The following is a 13,555-nucleotide window of genomic DNA, read 5'->3' as shown; positions in this document are numbered from 1 at the left end:
AGGGGGGTTGGGCTGGGTGACCTCTGGGGGTCCCTTCCCACCCAAACCATTCTGTGATTCTATGATTTGATAATAATAATAATAACAATAACAACAATAATAATAATAGCTTTGCTCTATATCCTCAGTAGCTCCAATGCTGCTAGTCTACATGGCCTGAGAGGAAATGCCGTCTTCAGACTCCTTTTCGGTGGAGTAGCTTGAAGACTCATGAAATCTACGTCTAGCCTCTTTTATAATAAAATATCCTTGTAATAGTTATTAACGTGAAATGTGCAGTTAAGTGCTTGATGAAAGAGCTATTGTATGCTCTGGTTTACAGTAAACAGTTAAAGCTCTTAAAGTGAAGTTGAAGCAAGCGGAATATTTGCTTAGACTTGGCAAGAAGAAAAATTGTAAATAATTCAAAGAGTGTAATTTGATTCTAGATTTTTCTGGGCTATGTGGCATATGGCCCTTCTGTTTTTGTTTTATTTAGGTTTGCTGCCTCCGTTACGTAACTGTTCTTTTTAGCCTGTAATTAAACTTCAAGGTCAACCAGGAATTAAGCAGAGAGGAAGTTCGTGTAATGGAAATGAGTGAGGCTGGACCCTGCTGCGTTACATCACTCCCTTTCCCTCGCTCACTCATCTGCTGGTGAGGGCAGGAGAGGGAAGGACGAACCCGAAGCCTCCTGCAGAGCCAGAGGAGGAGGGCAGGCAGGCGTTGGCGTGCCGGATCCGGAGCAGCGCCACCCCGCCGGCACAGAGCCGGCCAGGCGAGGTGGCAGGGATGGCACGGCTGGGGCTTGGTCTGCCGGAGCTGCTGCACCGAAACGGTTGCTTGCAGAGGGTGGCTTGGCTGAGTGTCGACCCTCACATGTAGACCCGCTCCTCTGAATAATGTACATCGAGTCACATGTACGTCTGCCTCCCTCTGTGAGGCTTCTTTGTGCTTTGGCTGGTTCAAAATAGGGTCTGGGCACTTAAATATTTATTTTCAAAAGCAGCGGGCTCGTTGCCTCTACAAGCTGGGAGTTCACCTGCCTGTTGCTGTTGAGTATGGCTGGGTGGCTTGCGGGCTGGTGGCACGCTCCCAGAGTGGAGCTCCAGGGAGGGGACAGATCCAGTGCCCGTGTGGGTGCCAGGGGCCAGGCCGGGCCCACCCTGTACCCTGGGCATCAGCCCACCCTGTATCCTGGGCATGAGTCCACCCTGTACCCTGAGCACAATCCCACCCTGTACCCTGGGCATGTGACCACCCTGTACCCTGGGCATTGGCCCACCCTGTATCCTGGGCATGTGCCCACCCTGTACCCTGGGCATCGGCCCACCCTGTATCCTGGGCATGTGCCCACCCTGTATCCTGGGCATGTGCCCACCCTGTACCCTGGGCACGATCCCACCCTGTATCCTGGGCATGAGCCCCATCCTGCAGCTCCTCCTCCATCGCCCCATCCATTCCTCCCTCTGCCCTGCGGTGCTTTGTAGCCCACCTATCGAGCGATATAAGCGTTTAAAAAGGTTTTTCTTTTTTTGGTTTTTGCAGGGTTTATTTTTTTTAGATCTGGCCCTGCGTGTCCCCCGCTGATGGCGTCTCTGCACGCACCCTCGCCCGAGCACGGCTGGGATGGCGATGGGCTGCAGCAGAGGGGTGGGCACACGGGGCACAGGCAGCGGCTCCCGGTGCTGCCCTCACGCCTAAAAACCGCGCTTGGAGCTGCGCCCTCCGTTCCCCTGCTACCGCAGAGCGGGAGCGTCGGGTCGCCCCCTTTACCTGCGCCTCGCCGTGCTGGATTAGCACCACGGCACGCGCGGAGCTTCGGCTACGCGGGAACTGTTGCATCATTTCTCATGAGGTGTCGCTGAAAACCTGGTTCCCGTTTGAACTGCGTCTAGTATTTTTGGAATTTTTTCACTTGGAGCTCCTCAGGTGAATAGTGCTGTGTAAGTGCTAAGTGTTATTATTTATTAGGCACATATATTCTGTAATTACTTTGCAAATATGATCATTATATTTGAAGTTACAGAGTACTTCAAACATTAATTGCCGCATAACTTGCAGATTTCAAATCTGATACACAAACCTAATCATCAGTCATTAAGTATTAAAGAAGAGAGCACTGGAAATATATTAAATTACTTCAGATCACTGATTAAACCTAATCCTTGGAAATTCCTAAAAGCCTATTGAGGTGCTGAGATTCACTTCCAAGTGACCATTGGGAATTTAAGCCTGAAACATAGCCGAATGCTTTAATTCTCAGGGATACCGCACTTCTCTGACCCCGCCACAAGCCCCTTTCCTGCCCTGCCCCAGCCTTGGCTGAGTCTTGCTGTGGTTTTCTTCGTGGCCGACTTTATGGCTCTGCTTGCTGCCCAAGCAGGCAGCGTCTCCCTCTACAAGTCGTGTAGCGGTACAAACCCTTGATAATAACCGTTATTAATCAGGACAACAGTGGAGGAGAAATGGCAGGAATGGCACAGGAGGTCAGTGCAGGCTGCAAGGGGCTTAGAGCCAAATCTCACGGCTCCCGGGCCAGCGCCTTACTGACCTGTACTGCGCTTTCTCCCGTGGCGTTCGAGCAATTCTTGCATTAACGCTTGGGTGAGAAAGCATGCCGCCTTACTGACCTGTACTGCGCTTTCTCCCGTGGTGCAATTCTTGCATTAATGCTTGGGTGAGAAAGCATGCTATGTGCTGTTAGCTGGGGAAAGGGACAAACCTAATTTTGTCGGCCCAGGCAGTGGTGCTCCCCCCACTCCTGATTTCCCACATTCCCTCCCCGGGTGGGTCCCTCTCCCAGTGCAGCCTGCGGAGCAGAGGAGAGGATGCGAAACTTGGGGCTGCTGGGCCCGTTCCACGCTACCCCGGCGTCTCCGGGCTGGCATTCAGCAGCGGCAGCATGCGGCTCCGGGGAGGCGTTGGGTGCTGGATGGCTCCCCAGCGTCTGTCATTGTGCTTGACGCCGCGCTCCCTTCCAGAGCGGTGGGCTGGAGTGACAAGACAAAGACACAGGCAGCGTGTGAAATCTCTCTCCTGCCTTTTTCAGACTCGCTGAAAACTTCTCCCTGCCTTCGCTGTGGTCACCGTGACATCTCCTCGGCAAGGACCTGCCTACGCCTGTGCTAAAACTGGTGGCGAGGCTTGTGTTCCCAGGCATGGTCCCAGGCATGGAGGGGAGGAGGAATGAAGGAATTCTCTCCTTTCCTGGAGTGCTCCAAGGTTAATTAAGAGTGAGAAACTATATTTTAAAGCCACGCGGCTATTTCATAGCCCTATTTAGGGAAATGGCATTTCAAACTAGGGTTATACTGCTTCACCATAGGTAAAATATTTCTAGTTGGGAGCTGTTACACTCAACAATCCATATCAAACGTTATAAAAATAACAGCATATGTGTGCGTATACATAGATTTCAAAGTATTAAAAATGGGCGTTTGTGCATGTTTGTGTGCTTGAGGAGCAAGGAAGGGAGGAAGTGTGGGAATGTGGGAGATGCCGCTGAAGTCCTTCTCCAGCCCTTCTGAGACCCCTCACCACGTGATGGGACTGGGTTTTCCTCCTCCTGCAGTAGCAACCAGTGAGATTTCCACTGCCCAGCCCCAGCTCCCTGACCCCAGCGCCCGGGGATTCCCCACAGCATCCCCAGGCCTGGTGGGATGGGATGGAGCTCCTGGCTGTGGAGGAGGAAGGCTCTCCCTGGGGTTTTCTGAGGCTGCTGCCCGTAAACCTCCCTTTGATGAAGCAGAGGATTCGTGCCTGTGTCGAGGATGCAGGAAGGTTCCCAGCCATCAGCTTTGCAGGCAGGCAGCTTTCCAGCGAGCCGGTTCATTAGCTGTAGCGGGATCTATTTATCTGCTATTGCTGAGGAATGTCCTCACAGTCTTTAAGCCATGCCTTTTTTCCTCCTGGCGCTCACATGCTCTCTACTGTCATAGCTCCTGGAGCATTTGTTGCTCTCCTCTTCTTACCTAAAGCAGATTAATGCTGTTCATTTGTGGGTTTTTTCTTTCCTGTTTCTGTTTGGCAGTCATGAATTCTCTATCTAATCCACATTCACTTTGGACCACCGAGCAATGGGGAGGCCCTTTGCAATGGGAAGTCCTTCTCTTTTCAGCCTCCTGTCCTCCGCGCAGGCAGGACTGCGGTGCCAGTAAGGCGGGCGTTAGCTTGTGTTCCTCTGCTGGAGTGCCATTGTGCATTATTATTATTATTACTTATTTATTTGAGCCCTAAGTTTTTCATCCCTGTATTGAGCTCAACCATGCTTGTACCAGAATGGAACAACAGTCCCTGGTCCGGGGCTTATGCTGGGAACACAGAAAGAGCAGCTATGACATTACTGGGAGGACTTCTTTTAGTAAGTGGAAGTTATGAGCTATATTCCACGCCTCTTTAAATGTTACGAGGTAAAGATAAGACAGCAAAATAAAATTTAGAGAGTTGTTTTGTAATAAGCCCAATGACCAGCTGAGATGCTGGTGTCACATAGCTCTGTGGGCTCCAGTGGAGCTGATTTATCCAGCCCAGCTTGTGTAGTTGGAGAAAGTGGTTGGTACCCGTTAGATTGGAGCACCAGGAATAAAACTGCCTGTGCTTTCTCACTCCCAGCCACGGCTGAATTGCCATGTGGTTTGTGCGAGACCGTTACCCTACAGCTCTGTTGCCATTACCCTACAGCTCCATCGCCATTACCCTACAGCTCCGTCACCGTTACCCTACAGCTCCCTTGCCATTACCGTACAGCTCTGTTGCCATTATCCTACAGCTCCGTTGCCGTTACCCTACAGCTCCATCACTGTTACCCTACAGCTCCTTTGCCGTTACCCTACAGCTCCGTTGCTGTTACCCTACAGCTCCCTCGCCGTTACCCTACAGCTCCCTCGCCGTTACCGTACAGCTCCGTTGCCGTTACCCTACAGCTCCATCGCCATTACCCTACAGCTCCATCGCCATTACCCTACAGCTCCCCCCGCAGCCTCCATCGCCTTTCCCCTACAGCTCTGTTGCCATTACCCTACAGCTCCCTTGCCGTTACCCTACAGCTCCCTCACCGTTACCCTACAGCTCCCTCGCCGTTACCCTACAGCTCCCTCACCGTTACCCTTCAGCTCCGTTGCCATTACCCTACAGCTCCCTCGCCGTTACCCTACAGCTCCATCGCCATTACCCTACAGCTCCATCGCCATTACCCTACAGCTCCATCGCCATTACCCTACAGCTCCATCGCCATTACCCTACAGCTCCATCGCCATTACCCTACAGCTCCATCGCCATTACCCTACAGCTCCATCGCCATTACCCTACAGCTCCATCGCCATTACCCTACAGCTCCATCGCCATTACCCTACAGCTCCATCGCCATTACCCTACAGCTCCATCGCCATTACCCTACAGCTCCATCGCCATTACCCTACAGCTCCATCGCCATTACCCTACAGCTCCATCGCCATTACCCTACAGCTCCATCGCCATTACCCTACAGCTCCATCGCCATTACCCTACAGCTCCATCGCCATTACCCTACAGCTCCATCGCCATTACCCTACAGCTCCATCGCCATTACCCTACAGCTCCGTCACCGTTACCCTACAGCTCCCTTGCCATTACCGTACAGCTCTGTTGCCATTATCCTACAGCTCCGTTGCCGTTACCCTACAGCTCCCTCGCCGTTACCCTACAGCTCCGTTGCCATTACCCTACAGCTCCCTCGCCGTTACCCTACAGCTCCGTTGCCATTACCCTACAGCTCCCTCGCCGTTACCCTACAGCTCCGTTGCCATTACCCTACAGCTCCCTCGCCGTTACCCTACAGCTCCGTTGCCATTACCCTACAGCTCCCTCGCCGTTACCCTACAGCTCCGTTGCCATTACCCTACAGCTCCCTCGCCGTTACCCTACAGCTCCGTTGCCATTACCCTACAGCTCCCTCGCCGTTACCCTACAGCTCCGTTGCCATTACCCTACAGCTCCCTCGCCGTTACCCTACAGCTCCGTTGCCATTACCCTACAGGTCCCTCGCTGTTACCCTACAGCTCCCTCATCGTTACCCTACAGCTCCCTCGCCGTTACCCTACAGCTCCGTCGCCCCGAGCCTGACGCTCCACTCCTTGCAGCGTAGTGCTTGTGATTACTTACGCCTATGAAAGGCAGGACCAAAGCTGATTTACACCCATTTTTGCACATATCAACAAAAGGATATAATGACATTTAAATATTGTGGCTTAAATCCAACTCCTTGGTACAGAGCTGAGCATTTGGGGGATGCGAGGGGGGGATCTGCGGCTCCTCGGGATGCCGTGCCATCCCCTGGTGCGTCCGCTTCAGGGTGCGGAGTGAGAGCTTGTGCAGGGCTTGGAATGTGGAAAAGCAACATGAATTGGATATTCATAAATAAATAAAAGACAATCTTAAGGCTGGGCTGGAGAAAAGCGGAATTTTTAATTGCTGCAGATTGCAATCCGCTCATTATTTTAACGGTATAAGAGGCACACGTAATGGTTCACAAATGATCTGAGCAAAGGGTTAAGGCCCTCAGTTCTTGTTGCTGAAGTTGGCAGCAAACCCCCTCGGTTTCATTGGGGAAATAATCAGGTTGCCATTTATGACTTCCTTTCTCCAACAATCACTATCAGCAGCTCAAAGAAAGCAAAGATCCCTGCTTAGGCCTTAACTAACTGAGAAATGGACTTGAAAATACTATTTAAAGACACAGTATGTTTAGCGTTCATTTCATTTATCTTTTTTATTGTCTTGTAGGGTATTAGGCTTTTTTGAGGATTTATATGCAAAATAAAATTCAGTTATATTCCCTTCTTAGTAATTGATATTTTGGATTAATGTGACATGTAAAAATGTGTCATAAAAAAAGTAAATTTCAAATATATAGAGGAAAATTATTGTAAAAATACCAAAACAGTCCTGCAGTATTTTTTTAATTTATTTTGGTAGGCAAGTTTGTTTGGGAGGCTTATTCTGAACGTGTCTTTTCCCAAGAAAATGTTAAGTTCCTTTTCCTGTATAATAAGGAATAGTGTCCTTACTATGAGGCTGGCAGCTCCTTCAGGAGCGCTGTTCCCGGAGCGCCCAGTGCCGCCCCGCGGGCTGCAGCGTGTGCCGGGGACTGTCCCTCTCCTCCCGTTGGCAGGGCCATGGCAGGGCCCAGCCCGTGTCTGTGCACCCAAGAGAGACCCACAGAGGAACGAGTCCAGCCCAGGAGCCAGCACTGGCCCGGACACCTCTCCCAGACTTTGGAGCCACCGCTACGGCTACCTGCTGCTTCCGTGGTAGGGCTACCTTGGACGAGTCCTGGGTCAAAGATAGACTGGTCTCTTCCTTCTCCCATGCACATTTCAAAAGCGCTTTCCTTCCATCCTCCCTGTGGCTCTTTCGGATGTATTTCAGTGATAACTTTTTCATTCTGCAGACGACACACTGACACAGAGCAGGTTTCATTGCCAGAGGAAATGCCAAACAGGGAGACAAGCTGACACCCACAGGCCACTGCCGAAAGAAATTGGCATCTGGGTCTTGCAGCTGCCAAACCTTCTCTACGAGTGGCCACAGCAATCAGCTCCAGTGATGTAGCAAACCGAGGAGGAGGAGGAGGCGAAGGGCATGTGGTGCACAATCAACGCTGCAATGAAAGAGAAGAGGCTGTGCCAGCTGGTTGCTACGCTTCCATCCCCATGCCAAAAGCACAAAATAATATTTAAAGAAAACATCAACAAAAGGCCGGCAGCTTGCGTGGCCCATCGCAGTGAGAGGGAAGGGTGAGGAGGTGGGCCATGTGTGCGAGGCTGCGCCGCTGCGGAAAGGGGGCTCCGGGGCCCCTTTATGCCCCACGCCAGCTCTTTTTAGGCTTCCGTGCCGCTCAGAGAACTGCTGCTACTTTTAAAAGTACAGGTTGTGCCAGGAAAAAAGTCGAGATCTATATGACTGCATGGCTGAGAGCGTGGATATTGCAGCAGCGGTTGTGGTAGCAGAGACGGCTAATAGCATAAGGCTGGCTATATAGTACAGATGTCAAGAGGCACTGGCTGCTTTTAATGGGCAGGCCAATGCATGACAAACATTTGAATGTGTCAGAATGGGGAAAAAATTCCCATCATCCACCATATGAGTTGTTTTACTGTGTTGACCATTCTCTGTAGCTCTTTTGAAAATACATTTTTGATGAGGAAACGCAGAAGTGAAACGGGTAGAAGAGAAAGACGCGTGCTCTCTAACGAGCACATTGCAGAGAGCAGCCACCTACCCTGATGGTCTGCAGTTACCATCGCAGGCTCTCACCTTGCCAAACTCTGTGTCTGCTCTGGCCAAATAATAAAAAGTGGTCTGAAAGGACCTGGAGAGGTCATCAAGCACACCCTCATCCCCCGCACAGCATGGGTTCATGCCTCAGGTGTGTTGTACAGCAACTGGGGACAGTGCAGGTGTTTCACATATCGTTGAGAAGGACCTGGAGCAATTGTAAACAGTGTAAAAATAATAAATAATAACAATTCTGAGGAGCTTTGTGCTCAGACGATAGCTTTAGGAGGGCTGCGTCACAAGACGCAGTGAAAGGATGGTGCAAAGACGCATTTGGGGGCCCATCTTTTTGTTGACTTGTAGATTGGTTGTGTATAAGGCAATAGCATGTGAAGTTTAACGGTCCTAAGGCTGTGCTGCACGACCAGCACGACCAGCATGACCAGCACGACCAGCATGACCAGCACGACCAGCATGACAATGCAATAAAGCTGGTACATGTGTTGGTATTCAATGACAGGCGGTTTTTAAAGATTAAATTGCTTCGTCAACTTTCGATTGGACTGATGAATATATGGGAAGCGCTGAAAGCAGTGCCAGTTACATTTTACATGTCGAAGAGGCGTTCGTGGAGGACGTTTGATTTTTGTAGCTACACACCAGTAGAAACACGGCATCGCAGGGAGCTAGGCTACAAAAGCCGGGTGTTCTTTGCTTGCTCCTTGTTTCCGCAGCCCACTGCCATTGCCTGCTGCGGTCGGCACAGCCCCGGGACGCTCCCGCTTTCTCCCAGAGTGACAGTGGGTAAGGCTCTGAGCTGGTGTTCAGGTGGCCCTGGGGGAGCGGCTCATCGGGAGGACCTCTGCAGTGTTCTTAGAGAGTGGCAACAGGGGTGAATTAAAATTTGGCTTGTCCTACAGGCTGCTTCGATATTGCTTTTACGCTACTGTATAGAATACACCAAACCATGTATTACAGCTCCGGAGTCATGAATTTATTATTCATGTGCTTGGATGGTGCCAGATGCAAAGTGGCCCAGCTGATTGTACAAAAGGAACAAACCAAATATGTACTGTTCTTCCTAGCTGTATGAAATGAGAATGACCACCATTTCAGGGAGAGCTTCATTACAGGCTTGTGGGTGCTCCAGAAACGGCCATGGCAGCTTTGTCACTGATTTCTGTGGAGCAGAACAGAAACACCGTCGGAGCCAACGGTAGAAATGAACTTGAGTTTTGACAAAGACTGCAAACAAACAGTTCAGATGTCAGCTGATGGACTTGATGGTCTTAAAGGTCTTTTCCATCCTAAACAATTCTATGATTCTATGCTGTGTTGCATATTAATACATGGCAGGTGATCACACTACATGAACGTATCACATAAAGGCAAAATGCTGTTATAGTTAGGCACAGAACCCACTATTTTTCTAGTGCAAAGGGTATTATTTTTGCAGAGTTACCTTGGTCTCTAACATTACTTCTAGAAGTAAAATAAAGAAAGCAAAACCAGCTTGCTTTTCTGAACTCACTGCTAAAATCCTGTCTGTAAGTACAGGACAGATACAGCAGATTGGTCCATTTTCTGTTTTAACATTCTTTGAGTATTTCTAGTATTTATTTAGAAGAAACTCCAGGAGTCACCTTGATTTTCTGATTTTGCAGTCTTGAGTATTTTTCATCTTTTCTTCTGCTGCTTCTTCTTCCTCTTCCTCTTCTTTTTTTTTTTTAATTAGGAACATGTTTTAGATAGTGAGCAGTAATTTCTCAGTGCAGTGCACATGAAATTATACATATTACTGCTCTTTATTAGCAAAGTTCTGCATCGCATTCTCTTCTCTTGCCTTCTCTTCCCCAGCACATACCCGAGATGATAGATATGTTCCTAACCATTTAAAATAGATCAGTAACATTCTATTTTTTTTTTCCTGGGAGGTGCAGGATCATCTGTAACAGCCAAGGCTCATACAATTGCTCCCATTTCAGAGGCTGCCTTTTGCAGGAGCCCTCCTGAAGAGTTGCTGAATTTCATAGAAAGGGCTGTTCCAAAGTCTGACCCTCTCTGCTCCAAGCCAAAGAGGAGAGTCCTGGTCTGGTGGTTGCCTTCATCTGTAAAACACCTCCAAACTCCCAAAGCCCCTTCTGTTTTGCCACATCACGTTAATGTTTGCTCTGGAGGACTTGCCGCTGCGCTGCTCTCTGTTGCTGACTGCAAACAAAGCCCCGTAACGCTGTGTTTGGAAGCCCGGCCACCGAGCAGTACAGAAGATCAAGAGCTCAAGTGCCTTGAGCAGCCTGATTTTTGTGTCTAAGCCTCTTTTTTCATTGCAGGTGGGCTACAAGTCACTGGTACTGCACACAACAGCAGAATTTATATGCATTTGTAAGCAAGTATGTCCTACATGCTAAGGCTATCGAGGAGGGAAAGCTGTTTTCCCCTTAGCTGGCGTGTCTCAGTTCTCTCTTCCTCCTGCACAAATCTTTGGTTTGATACCACATGGAGCGTGGAGCCTTCCTTCTTCCTGATGGGGTCTCTGTTGGTGATCTTCCAGCCCGAGTGCTCTGAGTGTCTGCCCCAGCTCGCGCTCTCCTGGGCACTTCACCTCCTTGAGACAAGAGCTTGTTCTTTGCCATCACCTCTTGCCTTTTCTGCAGTTTTTGCTTTGTCTGGGCATGGTTACTTAAAAACCTCTCCTTGCCCTTTGCTTTGCACTTCTCAGGGTCTATTTGCTAATATCGAGAATTCTTCCATCTCTCCTGTTCTCATACATCTTGATTAACTCACCTCAGATCTCAGTTGTCTTTGGCCACTCTTTAGTTCCAAGCAGAACCCTACGCATCCTCGAGCTGCATTCCTTTCATGCTTTTAACCTCCTGCTTGTCTACAGCCTTGTTGCTGCCTTGGACTGGATTTCACAGCTAATTCTTCTCCCAGAGTTGTTTGACACTGAAGATGACAAATTGGTGGAATTAAAAAGTTATTTTCTTTGGGGCAATTCCTTCAAAGAGATATTGCACACACCCATCATTCATTTTTCAGTACTAAATCTATCATGCTTCTTCCAGTGGTCTTGCAGTTGGACTTGGTTTGCCCCGGAATCTACTGTTGCCCACTTCAGTAGGCTGTGAAATTTTGCTAAATGCTGGTGTCATTTACTATGTTTGCTCCTGGCTCTGAATTCACCCACGGCGCTTCCCAGTACAATTTCGGTCATTACCAGTCTGAACGTCCGCTTTGCTCATCGCCGCAGAGCATTCTCCGGGAGGAGGCTGTGCTGGCGTTCCTGCCAGGAGTCGTTAAATGGTTCGCTTTCCTCCCACTCAGCATCTGCCAGGGGACCGCTGACCCATGACGAGGTTAAACCCATGACCTCTGGAGGGGACCTAGCTCCTTTTAAAGCCCAGCCCAGGCCCTAAACTCTTTTCTGGCCCTTCTCCAAAAGGTACCCGTTGTGAATGTCTTCTCTGACATAGGTTATCTGTGATAACACTTTCCATCTTCACTAATCTTGGACAGTTTTCTACTGGTAGACAGTAAGTAAAAATTTCTATAGTCATCTCTAATGGAAGGAATGATGCGATTCATAGGTCAGTGAACTCCCTGGCAGCCCTTTAACTCTGGATAACCATCAGTACCACGTTATTAGCTCTCTCCATCTCCTTTTTGATATTTTCTGGGTGCTCCTTGCCTATTTCAGTCATGCACGAGTATAATTTTGGCTGGTTTAGGCAGCCCAGCCCTTAGCTGTCCACCACTGCCGATGGTTACGATGCTTCGCAAGAAAAGTTAGACCAGCAGGGTTAACGTGCAAAATGAGCGTAAAAATAAAGCCAGTCTCCAATATCTTAGAAACTGATAAGTCCCATTTGATGAACAAACTCAAAAATTAGCCTTATCACAATAAAATGGAAAAAATAAGACCCCTAAGGAAATTATTTTTAGCAATGCTTGGGATTTGGACCAAACCTGAACTCTGTGGCTTGTACTTATCTCATTCGTACGTCACTGAAACTGTCCTCAATATTGTAAATAATAACAGTAACAGCTGCACATTTTGCATACACATTTTGGGTTTGGCTCTGGGTTTTCGTTTGATACTTACCATTTTGGTTTCAGAAACTGTTTTTATATATATATATATATATATATATACTGTTATCAGATGATTTCTTCTGAATAAGTAACTCCAGCTGCTTCAGCTGATGCTTCGGAAGTTGTTGCCTCATTGCTGCTCTGTTAAGATGTTCCCAGCTTTGACAAACTGCCCAAACTCACTGTGGATTTTATGTGCTACCCCTTTTATATTTTCAATGTCACTTTTAACAGGCAAGCGGCCCGTGACAAACAACTGCCAACGGTGTGCCAGCCGTAATGCAGATACTCTATATGCATATGACCCTTATCTTTTATAGCATAAACTATATTTGCACCGTTGCCTGGGATGGGAGCACGAAGCCAGAGCTAAGAGAGAGCTAACCCACCTGTCAAAGCGTTTCTGTCGCTCTTCCAGGGAGTTTACGGCAGCCTGGCCGTTTTCGGAGCCGTGGTGCAGGCGGCGGTGCTCCCTGCAGGTGCCTGTTCCGGTGGGGTAGGAGCAGCATCCATCTGCACCATCGCCTGCTCTTAGGGCGTGTAAAGCCCCCAGTGCAGCAGCATTTCCAGCACTGTCTGGAAGAAAACAGCATCAAAAGTGACTGAAAGGATTCTTCGTGCAGCCACTTCTTCCCTGTCCTCTGTGCCCAGTATGAAGCACAGTAAATTCCCCATTCTCGCAATTATATATTGTAGGTGAGAAACCACCACTGTCCCCCAAAAAACTCATTTTGAGCAAATAGTTTGCTATTAATTTAATTTTTTTTTTGCAGACTTGTGAGCTGCCTTGTTGTATCCTGGGCAGAGTCCTCCAGCGCAGAGCAGTGTATTGATCGATCTGTGCACCTAGGGCTGGTCCTGCCATGTTGGGACTTCATCTTCCTTTTGACATGGGGTTGTGTACCCGGGAAGCACCTGCTGCAACCTCTAATGCCACACATTTTGTCAAGAGAAGGCAAGTGTATCTTCTGGAAGGAAATGTGTAGTTTGAAGAAAGGTTGAGATGTACAATAGTTTAGTGGAGGGATGGCAGTGCTAGGTTAACGGTTGGACTTGATGATCTTAAAGGTCTTTTCCAACCTAAACGATTCTATGATTCTATGATACTGTTAGCGTAAGGATGCAACCATCTCAGGAAACTCATTCTTGTTGGTACCCAACTCACAATTCACTGACTATTTTTTTTTTCCTGCTAAAAACGGTCAGTCCCCCTCCCTCCCCAGCCTCC

This window comes from Egretta garzetta, unplaced genomic scaffold, assembly GCF_000687185.1.
Source record: "Egretta garzetta isolate BGI_Z169 unplaced genomic scaffold, ASM68718v1 scaffold384, whole genome shotgun sequence".
Taxonomy (NCBI): domain Eukaryota; kingdom Metazoa; phylum Chordata; class Aves; order Pelecaniformes; family Ardeidae; genus Egretta; species Egretta garzetta.
Note: the sequence above shows the minus strand (reverse complement) of the source record.